At 44.0% G+C, this 19,638-nt stretch overlaps 1 non-coding gene and 1 pseudogene across 1 annotated transcript; both read right to left on the reverse strand.

Annotated features, from left to right (window-relative positions):
* Positions 1-1,009: 1,009 nt before the first annotated feature.
* LOC136856215 (5S ribosomal RNA) lies at positions 1,010-1,126 on the reverse strand (annotated as a pseudogene).
* Positions 1,127-2,613: 1,487 nt separating this feature from the next.
* Positions 2,614-2,717, reverse strand: LOC136856217 (U6 spliceosomal RNA). Its single transcript, XR_010858280.1, has one exon. It is a non-coding gene; the product is annotated as a U6 spliceosomal RNA (small nuclear RNA).
* Between the last annotated feature and the right edge of the window lie 16,921 nt (positions 2,718-19,638).

Genomic DNA, 19,638 nt, shown 5'->3' on the forward strand with positions numbered 1-19,638 from the left:
GTACAGATGAGCTTTACAGAGGGAGCCTCGCTGTTCTTGAGGTCGTGAAAATATCCACAAGATGGCGACCCCAAAATTTCCAAAAATCTTGGCAAACCTCCTGATGAAGGGTCCATTCCTTCGGCAGGAGTTGATGGCGCCAACAGAGCAGGTCTGCTCGAACATTTTCGACCTCTGCCACAAAACTTGTGAGAATCGAAATGTTGCGAGCATAGGCTCAAAGAATAATCTCTCTTGCAAGGCTGAACAGGGAACAAGTATTGTCCGAGTTTGCTAGAACTACACGATTGCAAACTTGGACCTCGAAGAATTGGCGAGCTAAAAGATAGCCGCCAAATCTTTGAAGTCGATATGCCAGGACACCTGTTCCTCTCTCCAGGTTCCTAACACTTTCTCTCCCTCTAGTGTTGCCCCCTAACCTGTTGACGACCCGTCGGAAAAACAACACTAGGTTGGGGTTCAGAAGCTTGAGGGAGATCCCTTTCTGCAATTCCGTTGGATCGAGCCACCACCACAGATCCTCTTTATATAAGGAAGAATTCTCAATTCCTCTTTCAAGTCTTCCTTGCTTTGTCAGTTCTCCAACAAAAGAACTGAAGAGGCCTGAGATGCAGACTCCCCAGAAAACAAACTTCTCCAGCGAGGAAATGGTCCCCAGCAGACTCATTCCTTCCTTCACCTAGCATGTTTCCTTTTCCAAGAAGGCCGAAACTTTTTCGTACATAGAAGTTGCCGTTCTTGCGACGGAGACGCTATAAAAGCCGCTGAATAGATCTGAATTCCCAGACACAATGGACAGTGAGGGGATCAGCTGCGACTTCTCCACAGACCAGAAGTCCCAGGGACTTCACGAGTTGCAGAGTCAACTGAAGGTCCTCCAGAAACCTTCGCTTCGACGACGCTCGAATCAACCAGTCGTCCAAGTAGAGTGAGATCCTGACGTGCGACAGATGCAACTGCATCGCAACGTTTTCATGAGACGTATAAACACCCTCGGAGCAAAATGTGACGCCAACAGCATCTGGTGTTCCAAGGCGGTCAACCATCCAAGTACTGACCAGACCCAACGTTGCTTAACTTCGCCGATCGGACGAAGCGGTGTTTTCAACGTGGTATGGCCGTTGTGCAGAGTCCAAAGCAGAGAGCCCTGAACTGGTACGTCTAGTCCCCAAGACAACCTGAGATACTTCACCGAACGTGGATGAATTGGGGCGTGAAGATAAGTATCTTGGAGATCCAAAGATACCATCCAATCCCCGGGATGAAGGGCTCCTAGTATTGACTGCGAGGTCTCCATCTTGAACTTTTCCTTCCGGACCAAGTTGTTCGACCTGTTGACGTCCAAGACGGGTCTCCAGCCTACTGAAAGTTTCGGGACTAGAAACAATCTGTAGTAAAATCCCGAGGAACACCGAGTCCAATATCTGTTCCACTGCTCTCCGCTCGAACATCTGTTCGAGCAGGTCAATTTTCTGTTTGACAGGAAGGCAGTTGGGAAACAAAAAACAAAAGAGGAGACAGGAAGGGAATCAAGTAACCTCTCTCTAACAGTAGGAGGGACCAAACGTCTGCCCCTCACTCTTTCCAGGCTTGTGCAAAATGAAGCCTGGTTGCAAAGGGAGTCTGGAGATGAAGGGAGTCACTTGCTACCTCTCTTGGAAGTGACATTCCTTCGGGAAAAAAACTCTTTCTCGTGGTGCGGGTCTCGTGTTGCTTCCCATGGAAGCCTCTTTGTTATGCAAACATTTAGCTTTCGTTTACTTTTTGTATCTGAGATCGGTGCAAGCGTTATGAAGGAGATGCAGTTTGAATGTCGATAACTTTAGTTTTGAGAAAAACGATATTTTTTGCTTCTCTGTGTATTTATTTGCTTGCCGTTACACAGTTTGATGTTTTTATGACATAATGAAAAGCCAAAAAATAGACCTGCAAAGTAATATAACTTCGCTAAATGAAGCTAAATGAAGCGAGTGTCAAAACACGGTTGAGGTTGGCCAGCGTGACGTTTTACTTAGTCAAGCTCTGAGCTGCTACTGACTGACTGCCACTGACTGCCCTGCGGCATTCCTGTCTTTCGCTGATGCGTACTATGTCCACAGGGTTGCCATAGATCGCATTAGATATTATTTCATAGCTAAAAGGAAATTACCACCGATATACTGACAATATCATTACATTATATGAAAAATGTAATTTGACTATGATAGGTTACTGTTTTGTTTATAACTTCTGTGAACTTTTAAATAAAACTTTCTGAGAAGATAGTCAGGATATGTATGATGCCATATATAAAATATCCCAGAAAATTTTATTTCCGATTTTTTTCGTCAAACGCTCCTTAAGACAAAGACAACTGCGAGGGTGGAGAGAGAGGAGCCGACGGTTGAAAAGTCTCAGGAAACAGATCCCTAAGAAAAAAGCCAGAGTCTGATAATCAGAGGAAGAAGAAGACGAAAGAAGTTTCTCTTCATACAAAGGCTGTGACGAAAGAGGATGTTCTTCCGCAGCTGGTGGGTCTTGAGTGAGTGGTGAAAGTAGTTCCGATTCGCCGATACGTAAGCGGGAACTCCCGCGAACGAAGAAGTCGTCAACTAGAGTACGTATAGTAAACATAAAAATGTGGAACGCTTCACGATTAGCGTGTCATCCTTGCGCAAGAGCCATGCTAATCTTCTCTGTATCGTTCCAATTAGTATATGTACTGCCGAAGCAAGTACTGGCTAAATTAAGAAGGACATCAAATGTTGAAGCGGTAGTTGTGCGACATGATGAACAACTGGAGCGGTGTCAACACAAGACTTGAAGCTATACGGGCGAAGCGAGCGCGGAGCGTCATGGCGTGACGCGCGAGAGCTCTGTGGCAAGTACTAGAAGAGAGTCACAGCGTGGCGCGCGCGTCATGGCTGGCGCGCGCCGAGCGTCAAGGTGAGGAGCGCGTGAAGCGTGAGAAGCGCACGAAGAGCAAGACGCGCTCCTGGCGCGAGACAAGAGAAAAGGCCAACACCTCAACTCGGGGAAGAAGAATAGGAAGCCACTAAACACTCTCTCTAGAAGACAGACGCTCTGTATCGTTCCCGAAGCGGGAGACGAAGGTGAAAGTCTGTACCTCTTAACAGGCAGATTCGAATCTTGAAAGGTTCATGAGAGCATCCAGCTGTTGTTGCAAACCCAACAAAATCTTACGCGTTGGAGAAGCCACTCTCTCGGGAGAAGGGCTGAACCTGAGAGAAGGAAAGGGGCGAGAGACGTATACTTCCTTCCACAGGGGAAGAAGCTCTAGCCCTTGCCTTAGCGCGACAGGGGGGTCGAGTAGAGTGATCATTCGAATACAAACGTCTAGAGGAAGAGGACGTGAAGCGTCCTCTCCTCTAAGCTTCTCTTAAGAGGGCGAGAGTCCAACCGAGAGCTCCAACCCCGTGGCGGGAGGGGCGTGTCGGAGGACGAGAAGCAATCCTTCAGGATGCGTGCCTGAGCACGATCCCTGGCAGCCTGGGTAGCGTCATCAGGACCTGCCGAAGGGACGCCAGATCGGTGGGAAGCCCCCGTAACCCTCATGCGGCTTTCGACATGCCCCCTCCTGGTCCTGGGAGTTCGACAGAGGTCCAGGCCTAGAGGCATTATAGGGCCGATCTGACGCCCCCTCCACAACACTAGGGGCACTAACACTATGCGTTTGAATTGCATTCACTTTAGTTTCAAGAGCACGCATTGACTCCACACGAGAGCCAGGGAATTACCTTCTGCAGCAACAAACTACAGGGTTAGTAATAAATTACTACAGGGTTACTAGTAGGAGAAAACCCTGACTGTCCAACTAAGGATGCACTCTAGGAGGAAGATTTCCTCAGCCTATCACGCTCCAATTTAAGCATATAGGCTTCATATTTCTTCCACTCACCCTCAGACAATCCCACACATTCATTACCGATTATCATAGAGCATTGAACACCCTTACAAATCATACATAAAGAGTGAGGAACTATCAAAGTCTTCGATAGCCTCACCTTACATTCACCAAGCTACAGACTCGATAGCTAGAGGTAAGACATCTTAATTATAAGAAAAGTCAAAAGCAAAATCAAAAACGGTCTACAAAAGCGTATGCCAAGTCACAGATCCAGTCGAATACCAAAAACAACCAAAATACTCAAGTGACAACAAATTTCGAAATCCAAAGGCGGAGGAACTGACAACAGGTGTTGACAGTCCGGCGACAGAGAAAATCTGAATAGAAAATGGGAATGGTTCCTGATACCGCCTCCCAGCGGCGGGAATGGGTACTAACCACCTGACCGGCCACTGCGTGTGCCGCGAAATTTGAAATTCTGTCGGACCTTCGGAGAATACAGCTATATATATATCTGGCAGGTAAGTCTCATGAACAAAATTCTATTTTTATACATTCCAGGGAATATATGAGACTCTTGGAATCAAACCTGGGAACAGATTCCTGGGGTTCAAGAGCCCCCTCGCCACGTCGAGGTGGTCCCACATCGAGGGTGGCCAGGTGAGGTAGGTTGAATAGTTAGAGGGCTGGCTGGTTAAGGGGGGAAAAGGCAGTATTGGTAGAAGACACAACAGTTAAATCGGCTACTGTACACCTGATTTAGGAGTACACTCTAGCTAGCTACATTCCTAGCTTCAGCTCTAGCTTCAGCTAACTTGTCTAAATGAGCTTTAAGGTCTTCCACTTCCTCTGATCGCAGTCCCTGCATTCAATACAAGTCAAGTCAATCGAACAAGTCTGCCCCCCATCAACTGCTACAGATTGTGTGGGAATCATATGACGGTTTCGTCAACCTAGTTTTGCAGCCTTTGCTGCAAAACTGAATACCAGAAGCACCAGTGTCACACATTGTCGGGGAAAAAGTCTTAATCCGTGAATAGGTCTAAAATAACCTAAGGTATCTGAAAATATCATGAAGGCTACCAAAATTAATGAATACGTCACCAAATGGAGACCAAGAACAACCACCCGGCAACCAAATTCAAATCAAAGCTGCATCCCAGAAATAAACTGAGCTCTTCAGCTGTGTTGTACCAATCGTTCCCCAAAAGTGGGCAGGGTCTTGTCACCTACACTAAAACAATAGAGCACTACTGCAAATTTCTAAAATTCTAGCTGCTGCGCTAGTTGGAAACATAGGCCTATGTAATTACACTTGGCAAGTTACTTATATAAAACAATGACTTATGGCACTCTACGCCACTTGAGGTGGTCATTAGCCATTGCCACACCTTCATTTAGCTGATTCTCTCTCCTCCCCACATCCAAACACCCATTTCCTACTGAGGTCCACTAAGTTAAGTATACTTATCTTAGTTTAACCAAACCACTGAGCTGATTAACAGCTCTCCTAGGGCTGGCCCGAAGGATTGGATTTATTTTATGTGGCTAAGAACCAACTGGTTACCTAGCAATGGGACCTACAGCTTATTTTGGAATCTGAACCACATTATGACGAGAAATGAATTTCTATCACCAGAAATAAATTCCTCTAATTCTTCATTGGCCGGTTGGAGAGTCGAACGCTAAACTGCTAGATGCAGTACTGGGGTGGGTCAATTTCACAAGGGTCAAGCTAAGCACCACTACCCTGTCCCTCTGGTTTGGTCACAACAGGCGCTGTATAAGTACCACCCCTTGGGGTGGGGGTGAGCGTCAAAACAAACAAAAGACGGTCAGTATCATAATCATAAACCAAAGGCATAACAATTAAAAGCAAAAATGAAAGGCAGTCAGTATTCCCATTTGTGACTGACAAGAACCATGCTGTGGTAGTAGTAGGCAGTCTTCAGTTTGACCTTTGAAAGAAATACGAAAATGGTTCGAAAATTATCAATTTGGTAGAACTATAATATAACTTCACACAGCTTATTACCTTGGAAATGACATTTTTATAATAAAATAGTTTATATACTTACCAAATAATTACATAGCTATAGTTTCTATTTTACATGGCAGCTCAAAATTTGGAAATTCGTAGTAGTCTCTTTTGTTTTGGGTGTAGGTATACTGCCCCACCCACTATCGGGGAAGAATAGGTACAACGTAGCTGAAGAGCTCAATTCGTTTATGCTCTATGTCCATGAGAGGGGAGGAGGGAGGGCTCTGATCATGTAATTATTTGGTAAAGTGTATATAAAACTTTATTTTATAATGCCATTTTTATATAAGAAGTAACTTACCAAATAATTACATTGCTGAATTCCACTTTGATTGGAGGTGGGATGAATGGACAAATACTAACCCCCAAAAAAATTCTGATATGGAGAATTTGGAATAGAACTTTAGCTAGCATCTTGAAATGCTTGTTGTAACCTTACTTGGTGAGGGAGCAATGGCAGACGGGTACTGCCTCTGGTCGTAGCTCCTCTCGACCTGTAGCAGCATGGCAGTAGAGCCAAGGGTCGCCTCTACGTGAGTGGGTGCTTTGCAACATAGGTGGTTCATCGCAGGTTGCCAAAGCTAAAATTCCCAAAGGGTCACATAAATAATATGTAGATATGCCCTTGCCCTGGGCACAGTACAATAGAACAACAAGGGCCAGATAAAATTAACCTACACCACATGACATTTTAGCCCAAAACCATAAAATACAGATTGGTGACACTCATGAATCAGTGTCCACCAGACTTCCCAAGAAGTACAACTATCCTTATTCAGAGTGGATAGAGAAAAGAAGGTGTTCCTCTATCCTTCATCCCCAATACCATGCCAGCTGCGAAGAACGGACCTAAAGTACTGCATTGTTCGTACACAGTTTCAATGTCCCACTGCAAACATGGCCACTAACTGCACCTCCAAATTGTTGTTTGCAAACCTGAAGAGAGAGACAGGTTACATCTGAAAGCCAAAGACATCGCCACGGATCCTATTTCATGAGCCTTTACTTTACACAAGGGTAGTAAATCATCTTGAACTCCCGAATGTGTTTCCGAAATTACGGATCTTAAAAAAATGATAATGCATTCTTGGACAAAGGGCGGCTGGGGTTTTTCACAGAACACCAAAGATTAGGGGCCGATCCCCTAAGGTTTTTGGTTCTCTCAAGGTGTATACTCAAAGTTCTTACAGGACAGAACTTTCTCTTGATTGGATGGGCCTAGTACTTCTGACAGGCTCTTGATTGCAAAGGAGTGAGGCCAAGGGTTAGAGAGTATACAGCATTGCCTTGTGAGAAACTTATCCTTTTATCAATGGCATGAAGCTCGCTGGCTCTCTTGGCTGTAGCTAGTGCCATCAGGAATGTCTTCTTCATAAGATTCCTAAGTGACGATGAATTCATAGGTTCAAATGGCGATCCTGACAGCCAGTTGAGGACCACATCCAAGTTCCAAGCGACTCCCGAGGGTTAACTTGCTTACTAGTATTCAAATGTTTGCTTAAATCACTGATGTCTTGGTTTGAAGACAGGTCTACTCCTCTATGTTTGAATACTGAACTCAACATTGCTCTGTAACCCTTGATGGTAGATGTTGCGAGTCCTTTCGGTGTTCTAAGATATAATAGAAAATCTGCAATTTGGGTTACAGACGTTTGAGAAGAGGAGATATTTCGCTCCCGGCACCACTTCCTAAAAACTGCCCACTTGGATTGGTAGACTGCAGAGGAAGATTGTTGCCTGCACTTAGCAATAGCCTCTGCAAGCTTTCTTGAAAATACTTTTGTGCTGACAAGCTTCCTGACAGTCTGAAGCCTGTCAGCAGGAGAGTGGATAACCCTTGATGGTAATGGAGGAAATGCGGCTGTTTGAGAAGACTTCTCTTCTGAGTAAGTAGCCTTGGGAAATCTGTCAAGAGGCTCAACAGATCGGGGAACCACTTGTGGCCAAAAGGGAGCGACTAAGGTCAGTGACACATTATGTGCACTGAACTTTCTTAACATTTCCCTCAACATGCTGAAGGGAGGGAAGGCGTAATGGTCGAGGTTCGACCAGTCCTGCAACATGGCATCTGTTGCCCATGCTTGCGGGTCTGGAGCCGGGGAACAATACAATGGAAGATGATAGTTCCTTGATGTCGCAAACAGGTCTATCAACGGCTTTCCCCACAGCTTCCACAGGTTGGTGCACACCTGTGGATTGAATGTCCATTCTGTCAGTAGGACCTGTTTGCCATGACTCAATTCATTGCAAGGATGCTCATCTTGCCCTAAATGAAGAGGGTCACTAATTGGGTCTTGTTGCTCCTTGCCCAAATGAGAAAATCCTTTGTCGCTTCGTAGAGCGTTAAAGAATGGGTCCCTCCTTGATTCTTGATATAAGCCAGGGTGGTCATGCTGTCTGAAAGAACTGCTACTGTCTTGTGGAAGGTTAATGTTGCAAAGTGTTGAAGTGCCAGATGAATCGCTTTTTTCCTTTACGTTGATGTGGAGGTTTCTTTTGGTAGGCGACCATGTTTCTGACACCTCCATGTCGTTGAGAAGGGCTCCCCAACCCAGATCCGAAGCGTCTGAGTACAACATTAGGTTGGGGTTTGTTGGAGCCAGAGGTCCTCTTTTATTTGGGGAGTGATGTTGAAAATGAGTCTGGGAACGACTTCCTTTTCCAATTGGCCTTGAAGTAAAATTGGAGTGCTCTTGTATGTAGCCTGCCTAATGGAACAAACTTCTCTATGGAAGAGAGGGTTCCTAGAAGACTCATCCATGTGTTGGCTGAGCAGGGAGTGGTGAGTTACGAAGTCCTGGACTTTCCTGCGGCAAGTTAGTATCCTTTGTTGGGATGGAAAAGCCCGAAAACTCTGAGAGTCTATCACTATCCCCAAATATAGAATAGACTGAGTCGGGACTAACTGTGACTTTTTGAAGTTTATTAAAAGGCCTAAATCTTGGGTGAGACAAAGTTTTCTGCAGGTCCTCCGTGCACAAGATCTCGAGGGGGAGCATAGGAGCCAATCGTCCAGGGGTGATCCTGGGGGTTCCACAGTGTCTTGTACTACTGGAGTTGGCTTAGGGCTTAGGGCTTTTGAAGAAGGCTCAACACTTCATCAAGCCGAAGTTGAAGCGGCACCAACAAGGGATCTTGAGTAACAGACAGAAATTCTCTTGCGGCATCCGATATTGGAAATTCTCCTTGCGGGGTCATGGATAAATTGGAAGTGGGGTGGACTTCGAGAGAGGTGCCCCCAGTGACTGGAAGCACGGACGTTGGGAGCCCATCTGCTGTTGAAGTGGACACTGACTCCTTGGAAGCAACTGCACTGTCCGTGGATACTTGGTGCCCCAAGGATGGGCACTCGGCAATCTGACGTTGCTGCTCCAAGCAGTCAAAACACGGAATCTTGGCGCTCATGAACAGGCAAGGCAAAAACTGCACGCTCATGCGATGGGCGCTCGAAAGATGATGGGGACTGTAGAGATGAAAGTTTGGGTGCCGAACGATCTACAAGTTGGCGCTGACGCACACCACTAATGTACACTGGGCGCTCGTACTCTTGGCGCCCATGAGCTGGACTGACACACACTCATTTCGGATCAGAATGCACTTTCACACCTGAATGGGAGCGAGAATCTCTTGCTGGCGACTCCCAAAAATACAAGATGGGAGAGGGCTACGTTCTCTCTCTACAGCTCGCTTACGAGACGGGGGTGAATCTGAATCCATTGAAGTGCCCAGCCTTTTCAATGGCCTAGAAACATTGGCAAAATGGTCACTGCATTTCTTAGATGCGGGAGAATCTGAATAACTCGAAGATATGGCATGCGCATCCATTTGAACACCTTTCCAATGGCATTCTTCCGCAGCCTAGGATTGGTAGACAACAGGTTCGGATGAGGCGATGACTGCTCGTGGGCAAACCCCACCGACATCCCTTGGACTGCCAGTTTGCTTCCTTCCATGTTGGTAAGGGGAGTTTAGCAGTTACCTTGGTCTAGGAGCATTGGTGGGATGAACAGCCGCCCCTCCACTGACACTTCACTCAACTACACTGTTAAATTTGGCCATTAGGACCTTCACAGAGTTTCCAATTTTGACAAGTAATTAAATTTTTATCTACCCGTGCTTCTAAGCTGGCAACGGCATTGGGTTCACAACAGAAAAAGACTGGGAGGACTGGAAATGGGAGAAAAAGCTGTCACAGGCATTGAAGGGATAGGCATAACATCAATATCAACTCCTGGAGAATGACCCACACTAGTGGAAGCCTTAGCTTCAGCCCTAGCTGTAGCTTTTCTAATTCAGTCACACTGCAATTTGTCTAAGTGTCTGTAAAGTCTTCCATTTACGTTCTTCTCCCAGTCTTTACATTCGTCACAATTCAATTCTGGAGAACAAATTTGTTCCCTACAAGTACAAAAATGGTATGTGTCATATTTTGCAGATGTGAGTCTAGTTTTGCAGCCTTTGCTGCAGTACCTAATGCTAGACAAAAAAAGTATACCTTAGTTTTAGTCTGAGCTGATTAATGGCTCTCCAGGGCTCCTGAAAAGACTTATTTTACGTCCAGAACCAGTTTAGACAAGGGACAATTGAAGAAATAATCCAAAATGAATTTCTATCACCAGAAATAAATTCTCTCTAACTCTTCATCAGCCGGCGGCGGGAATGAACTCCGCCCATCGAGTGACAGTCCGAAGCTCAAACTCAGCAACGAAGGGCTCTAATGCTAGACAAACCCAGACATAATGGTCATCTTAGACAAGTCACCTTGAAAAATCATTCAAACATGAGCTGGTAATAACTGCTACCACAAGCAAAGAGTACTTCACCACTAACCACCCGCAAAAATGAAACAAAAGCAGAAACTAATTGAACTCTTTAGCTATGTGGTACCTATTCTTCCCCAATAGCAGGCAGGGCAGTATACCTACACCCAAAACAAAAGAGCGCTACCGCGAACTTCAAATTTTGAGCTGCCGCGTAAAGTAGAAACTATAGCTATGTAATTATTTGGTAAGTTACTCATACAAAATTAAATTTTTCTATTGTATTTTGGTTGCTTACCAAGAATTTACCATTATTGTTTGGTGGTCGACTGTAATTCATCTGTAATTAACCTCAGAACTCATATGCTATTGTACGCTGGCCAACCTGGAATGCTATCTGACATGCAGTGTTATGTGGGAACTTTTGGTAAATAGTGTAGTTTCTTTCACCAGGGGTGCCACCCCCCCCTTAAGTAACATGGCCTACTAGGTAAGGTTAAGTTAGTGTAATTCCTTTCATAATAGGTTTCCGTAGCCAATCCCTTCTTGAACATATGGCTCTCATATGCCTTGCACATGCACATAACCATTCCAGGGTGGTCATCATAACAATAACACATCTGTTCTCTCTCTGTACTTTACCCCAACCATAAACCCCTTTCCCAAGGGTCCCCAATAGAGATGTGAGTTAATAATTGACCACCAATAAGCATCACCACTTCCTTCATCAGCAACACAAAGTATAAGAAAAACTGGTAGAACAATGGGGTTGCTCAGCATCGGGTATTACCTTGGAAAATGACTTTTCCTATAGGATTTTGGTTGCTTATTAACAATTTACCTTTTCTTTTTGTTGGTCGACTGTAATTAACCTCAGAACTTCATCCAACAAGGCAGGGGACCCCTAGGGAAAGTGGGGTTCTGAGTTGGGTAAACTACAGGGAGAGGGCGATGATATGTTACTGTACGGTGGCCATTTCAAATGTGATTGCGGAAGCGCAGTGTTATAGGGGAGCTTTTGGTAAAAAGGGGGATCGTCTAAGTGAGGAAAAAGGGGGGGGAGGGACACAGTAGTATAGATACATATCCAGCTAATCATGTTACAATAAGAACCTCTAATTAAGGAAAACGTCTTGAGCTCTCTAAAGGCCAAGTGGAGTTTGACGAAAAGTGGGGATAAGGAGGGATCGAGATCTCTGTGTTGGACGGTTAGAGGAATTGGGGGGATTCATACAATGTTTACATTTTATACCTTTCTATTTCCCCCTGTTTATAATAGTCCTTTTTTTCTGCAATCTTTTATTTCTCATTCGTCAATCATAAAAGGTACTGCTTATGTATATTTTGTTTCCAACTGATGACATTTACCATATACATGTTACAATATGCACTCAAAATTAAGGAAAGACCTCTTTAAGAATGCAACTAAAGGAAAGAGGGAGTTTGAGGAAAAGTGGGGATGAGGAGGGATAGAGATTTTCCTCTCAGTGATGGTATGTTGAAGGGGTTGGGGGGATTCATACATGATGTTTACAAGTTATCCCTTTCTGTATCCAGTGTTTGTGTGTTTGGATCTTTTACTCACTTTCGTCAATCATAATAGTTTCTTCTTATGTACATTATCTTGTTCCCAACAGATGACATTTCCCCCTATATTATATTCCATGTTATATTGTTACAAAATGTTCTATTTTTACCTATGGTGTCATATGTATTACCTGATGACCCATCTTTCTTCTGTATTTCCATTAAAGTATTTCATAGTATAACAAGTCATTCACTGGGGGTCCAGAGGCAGGTCCTTTTTATAACAAATAGGTTTCCTTCACTGGGGAGCTCCTGTCAGATGGGCCCCCACCTGGCTGAAGAGTCAGAGGAATTTATTGCTGGTGATAGAAATTCATTTCTCGCTATACTGTACAATAAGCTGTAGGTCCTAACTAGGTTCTTAGCCACGTAAAATAAGTCTAATCCTAGTATATAATCATTTAATAGGTTTTAACTTTCTTTAATGGGGGCAGGGGATGTTGCTAATTAACACTGCTTACTAGTAGTTCTTCGCTGGGTGAGCAGGTTCAGTTCTCAGCTACCACTCTGTTGGTCGCGAGTTCGAATCTCCGACTGGCCAGTGAAGAACAAGAGGAATTTGTTTCTGGTGATAGAAATTCATTTCTCGCTTTAAATGTGGTTCGGATTACACAATAAGCTGTAGGTCCCGTTGCTAGGTAACCAATTGGTTCTTAGCCACGTAAAAATAAATCTAATCCTTCCGGCCAGCCCTAGGAGAGCTGTTAATCAGCTCAGTGGTCTGGTTAAACTCTTAAAATACTCAGGTATAAGCATTTTTAGTTTTTTTGTTGTTTGAACTATCAAAATAGGCAGTTCTATGTGCTTTTGGAGGGGTTTCAGGTATTCGCGCAGGGGGGGGGGTTATGCCTCCCCGCGAGTACGGGGGGTTTGCTGTATTATATTTGGTATGTTTCTACCAATCCCCTGATAACTTCCTACTTTCCTATCTACATTCTTCTAGAACTTTCTTTGCCGCCTTGTTTCAACGATGTCATTTCCCCCCAACTGCTCTCGACCTATCAACAGCCTTATCACCAACTCTGACCTGGGTTTACATAATCTTTCATAACAGCACAATGGCAAGTACACTGCCTTCTACGTCATGCTCCACGAATCCTATAACTTGAGATAACTTGCCTGTTTTATATATTATCAAGAATTTCATTATTTTGGTCATTACAGCAGATTAATTAAATTGTGTCAAGATCACGGCCTATTAAGAAAACATTGTGGTATTGAGTGCAGACTAGATCTACACAAAGCATTTACGTGCGATGCCATGTCCGTGTCCCCTTCCCCCCCACCCCTCCCAAAACAGCTAAAAAGGTGCAATTTCTACATCTGTAACACATGGTTTTCTACATCAAATTTAGATGTTGAGACTATTTCAACATTTGGTTTTTTTGTTTCAAACTGGTTAAGCTACAGTGCCGTCAGGTCTGAACTACGACTCAACAATACAACCATCAATGACAGGTGGAGTTTGCCGGGGAAGTAATTGTGAACTGGTGTATTAAACAGGAAAAAAATATTGGTGGACCTTCAACAACTGTTGAGATTGATGAAGCCAAATTTGACAAAAGGAAATATAGCGTTGGAAGAGTAATTGAAGGTCAGTGGGTATTTGTAGAGACAAAAATTTTTGTTGTGCCAGTTGAAGACCATAATTCTAACACGTTGTCCAATTAAGATTACATAGAGCCCGGCACAACAATTATTTCTGATTGTTGGATGGCCTACGACTGCCTATCAAGCGAAGGATATATTCAAGAGTCAAGCATTAGGTGAACTTCGTTGACCCCATATCTGGTGCTCAAACAAACACCACGGAAAGAAGGTGGCACAAACTCAGGGATAGTACACCTCGGTAGTCGAAGAAATAACTTTGTGGGCTATTTGTCGACAGCCTACTTCAAAATACATTTCAAAGAGGAAACGACTAGGTTTCATGCTTTCTTAAAGGCAGCCGCTGATTTATACCCTCCAGACATTTAAGGTAAGAGAGCCTCGATGGCTTGGTTGGTAGAGTGGCAACCAAATACTTCATAGAAGCCTGTGGCGAGGGTTCAATCCCCGCAGCCGACCAGTCAAGAGGCGGAAACTTTGCTATCCGTGTAGACATCCCGGGATTACGTATGTAATCAACGGATAGGTTTGCTGAAAGCAAATGGATGTTACAGACTAATACAAACATAAACAAAGCCACTCCAACATCTTCTAAAAAACATAACAGACACCTCACACGTCTCGAACTGTCGGACTACCCGCCCAGTTCTCCTCGTGCTGCTGGGAGAAAGGGAGCGGGGTTTCGTAATACATGTACACACTCGTTACCGGGGTCTAAGCGATGTCAGGCAGGGCAGCCGGTCGAGGTTACGGCCTACCCCACCGCCAAATCAAAGTCCTTCAAAGAAGGCACCGTGCTTACCCCATATAAAAATGGGTATAAAAGCACGTTAAAACGAAGAAGAAGAAGACATTTAAGGTAAGATTGTGGGTAAAACTTTACAACAGTTGCGCAGCCTATTTCACGCTAGAAAATACACAAAAAATGTTTATTCTGGTGTAATTGTCATAAACATGTAGTAAATGAATATGCAAAAGCCTATAACAAACTGTAAGGGGGACACTGTTGGGAAACCGGTGTTATTGGGTGGGGGGCAAACAGACACAGCGGTAAATGCAACACAGAAATCCATGAAAACAGATGTTTCACATAAGTTTCGTAAAAACGCCGTAAATGCATACGCATTAGTCAACAAACTACCGGTAAGGGGGACCCTGTTGGTAAACCAGGGTTTTTTGGGCGGAGTGAACCAACACATGGGTATGCGATGTCCACAATTTTCATAATCACTCGACTTACTGACCCACTCCTCTACATACGAGGCTGATCCGTGACTACATACGTGAAATTGACCAGTTACTCTACACACAAAATATCATCCTGCCACTCTACATACAATAGGCTACAAAATTCGGGTAGTCCACCCTGATGCACCTACGGACACCGCTAGCCTATGATACTTCTTGCCTATATAAGAAACATCAGTTAGGACCTGCCACTCTACATACAACAGACTACTTTATGGGTTAATTCTGGACACATTGGTTAGGCTAGCCTAATGTACCTCGATAAGAACTGTTACAGATTGAAAGACTGAAACGACACGACACTCTGCATACTAGGCTCCATTCAACTGGTTGCTTCGAACTTTGGGGTTAACTGTATGTTTGACATGACTGGCCTAGGCTACTACTTACATATACATATACAATCCCCCAAACATACAGTTACTGTTCTGGCCGAGTTCATAGTCGGAACACGTGGGCTGTTCTTAGCATAAGTGGACAATCAGACAGGGTAAGCGGCCCTGTCTTACGCTTGCCAACAAGAACACTTACCTATTATATGCTATCTATCTGCTCTTAGCCTTCCCTAGGGGCCATCTGCCTTAGCCTACGTATACATCAATGAACTTACCTTACTATTGGGAGGCATCAAATTCGTGTTCTACTGGGGAAACAGGAGGTGGGTAGAGGGTGGCGACAGCACGCATGAACACGTGAAACTGGGCTTCGTGCAAAGGGTAAATTCAGTGGAAGAGGTGATAGGCCAGGTATTTGTCAAAGGCTTCTTCCCTCCTTCCGTTATCTTAGTGCATCAGCTAGAGCGTCCCTCCAGTAATTCAATGTTCTGGGTTGATGCTTTAGTGTCTGGATCCACGATTTCATGGTTTCATGAGTGTAGCCTTCCAGTTGTAATTGGGAGTATGTTGCCCAACAATCACTTATTATCTTCATTCCCGGCAGCATCCACTTGCAAATTTCGGCCACCAGAGTTTCCTTCGTACAGTTGGCTACCAGGACCATAAACGTTTTTTAGGTATCTTGTTTAAACCCCCCAAACACCAACTCCTTCGATATACCTCCCTTTGTTGTATTTTCTTTTGCCAAACTTGGCTTTGTCCGTTTCAACTACTTTTCCTGGACCACCTACTGGGGTGCTGGTACTTGTAATGTGGTGCAGTACAACTTCCCGGCAGAAGTTGTACCATTCATTTACAGTACGTTCACATACACTGGCTGCAGGTACAACCTCTGGTTAAGTACACTGGCTTTAAAAAAAAAAAAAAATTGCTGAACAGAAGTGTGCACGTTCTCGAACCAAGTTCCTGTCAGCCCTGATATATTGAGGTGACAACCTGCTCACCAACCAGCTGAATTCTCCAAGACTTTATCACAACAGAATCTATTTTTAGTTATTGGCAATATTACGGCAACACTAGCATTTATATGTAAAATTTAACACACTGTGCCATGCAAAAAATCAAGTTACCTCCCGATTCCTAGATATAGTGGAAAAATCTACTGGGTAATTCTAAGCTGGCTGTCCGCGGTGAGCTGGCCTACGGCAATTTGACGTTTTCTTATGTTATTTTACCTGCTGAACAAGAATTTAAAATATTGTCGGTCGGCTGTAACTAAAATGTAACTGACCCTTGAAACCTCCACGTCTGTAGGCTACCAGTGGGTCGCACACAGCTCAAGGTTAGATTACAGTTCAGCAGCAGCCGACCGGCAAAACATTACCTTACACTCTTGTAAAGCAAATAAAATAACATAGAAAAATGTCAATTGCCAGAGTCTAGCTCCACTGCACAATATTCAAAGCTTTCGTAAACGGGAAACAAAACATTACCATTTCCGCTTTCAACTTGGGTGGCCTCTTGTTCAGCAGGTAAAGTTCTATAGAAAAATGTCAACTGACATATCGCCTCACCGCAGACAGCCAGCTTAGATCTACCATCTACTGTACTACACTTAATTCACAACTGAGGCAAAGATCCACTGCGTTCACGGGCGGAAATCAAACGGACGGATTCGGAGCATGGTTGACAAACCATGCCCCAGTGGGTAAAATCCCAGGCCTATGATTGGTTGGCCTGGATCAAATCTAAATCAGAGAACGTGATAGGTAAGTTAGAAAAAAATTGTGCATATGCAGTAACCCAAACCAGGTCTGTGTATGTGTACAAGCCTTTGACTCAACCTTTGAAATGCCCTGACCGTAATGACGTATTGTTGCAACCAGAAGAACTGGTGGAGATTGAGCACCTGTAACAACTGGTGGGGACTGGAGAAAAGTCCAGTTTGGTAACAAAATGGTGTGATTAGTGATTGGGAAATTGTCGTATTTCGGTCTGGTATGTGTCTTGTCAGTTGTACTTTAGGGTGGAGAATGAGACGTCTTCTATAATGTTCTGCATGTAATGGGCTACTTTCCGAGATATAGGATACACAACTGTTGTCAAGCTTCACCAGATTGTGTATCTTTCATTGTCATTACATAAACAGCATGGTTTAACAACTTTGAAATAGGTTTTATAAATGCTGAATAATTCACACTCACATCCCCATCGGGGACCCTTTGGGAACGGGGGTTTTCGGGTGGGGTGAAACAGGGAGGGAGAACGGACACGTTATCGCTATGACAGCCACCCTGCAATTGCTCCGTGCATGCTAAGCAAGCCCATTATAAATGGACCCACACTAACCTAAAGTACCCTTACCTACACTTCCCCAGCAGGTCGTGTGACTTAGGCCCGGGGGGGGACCACTTTTCACCAAAAGTTCCCCCACAACACTGCGCATGCGCGATAGCATTCCAGGATGGCCGGCATACGGAAACGGGATCTACGCAGAATTTTATATACTATCTTATTTCTGAAGACTAAAGGAGTAAAATATATGCAAAAGATATAAAAGAATAACCTATATTTTATAATACATCGCTTCAGCACCTCAACAAATAAGCTCCCCAATGTACACTTCGTCTTGGTGTTGGAACGAAAACAATAAGGGAGACATCCGTTGCACTTCCAAATTAAGATATTATAAGAAGTGCACCCAGAAACGGACCATTCCGCGTCACCTGCACATAGAACGAGAGAAAAGCACTACAAAAACAGCAAACCAAACTTGTGAAAACATCCAAAAATATTACATTTAAATTATAAAAGTCTCGAGATTCCAAACTTCAACGCAAAACACTCAATTTACGAATCTCACCAAGTCAACGATAACTATCACTCAACCCAGCCATGATAATTTCGCTATTAAACATGGCAAAAACTGTAGCCAAAGAAATAGGCCAATCTAAGGTTCTAAAAAAATAATATTAGCAGGATTTAAGGTAGAACTAAGTTATAGGTACACGGCGGGTATTTAACGAGAAATGGCAGTTTCTTATAGTATTTTGGATGCTTATTAACAATTTAATGTTAATTTTTGGCGGTCGGCTGTAATTAACTTACAATTTACCTTTGAACTCTACCCTACGGTAAGGGGGACCCCGATGGGAATCCGGGGTTGCCATACGCGATCTCCACGAGACAGAGCACCGGTACGTCTGTTTCGAACGGTTCATATCCCGTCTGGCAAGTGCAATAACTTGTTAACGTATGGGTAACCCCCAACCCCCGGGCCAGTACTAAACACGGCGAAGGGATATTCCATTTCGCCGACAACAAACAAATGCACCGCCAGTGTCAGAAGCCCTAAAAGTGTTGAAAAAACCAGTTTCCAAGGTACTGCACTTGCCGGACGGGATATGAACCGTTCGAAACAGACGTACTGGTGCTCTGTCTTGTGAAGATCGCGTTAGGAAACCCCTTGTTGGATGGACTTCAGGGGACAATTACAGGTTAATTACAGCCGACCGCCAAAAAATAACGTTGAATTGTAAATAAGCTACCAAAATACTATAAGAAACTGCCCTTTCTCGCTAAATACCCTCGGTGTCTTTAATGAAGTTAACTGAAACCACTATCTAGAAAAAATATGAAGTTTTATATTGCTTATATTATTTTTATAGAACAATTTTAAAATTAAAAGTTAGTAAAAAGAAAAAATGCTATAACTAATATTTTGGACAGGATCAGTCCTGAACTACGTAGGTTACTTCACCTCTCCCGGTTAATTAAAAGGGCAATTCTTCGGCAGTGACTAGTTAAACTGTCGATCGACAAAAAGCTAAGAAGTAAAATTCTTGACAACAAACCTAAAACACTGCATATTGAAATGTCAATTTAGTAAAAGGAAATATAACCCGACAGGATCAGTTCTGAGCTCATCGGGTAGTTCTGGCAGAACAGGCGGAAATCTACCCAAACCTAACAAAGGGGGAGAACAGGCGCCAAAGGGCTTGGCCTGGGCTTCTCACCCTCTGGGGGGAACAGGAAAACGACGACGACAACCTATTGCAAGCCGCTAGGAACCTCATTATGCAACAAGCCGGCTTCGGCACTCGTTTTTTCAGTGACCCCGACTGTCCTACATCCAAGTGGAAGAAAGGACAGAATGGCGCCAGCACTTCCTTTCGGCAGCACCTGACTGTTTTGCCCACAATAAAATGAAAG

The sequence above is a fragment of the Macrobrachium rosenbergii genome, chromosome 34 (genome assembly GCF_040412425.1).
Source record: "Macrobrachium rosenbergii isolate ZJJX-2024 chromosome 34, ASM4041242v1, whole genome shotgun sequence".
In the NCBI taxonomy this organism is placed as follows: Eukaryota; Metazoa; Arthropoda; class Malacostraca; order Decapoda; family Palaemonidae; genus Macrobrachium; species Macrobrachium rosenbergii.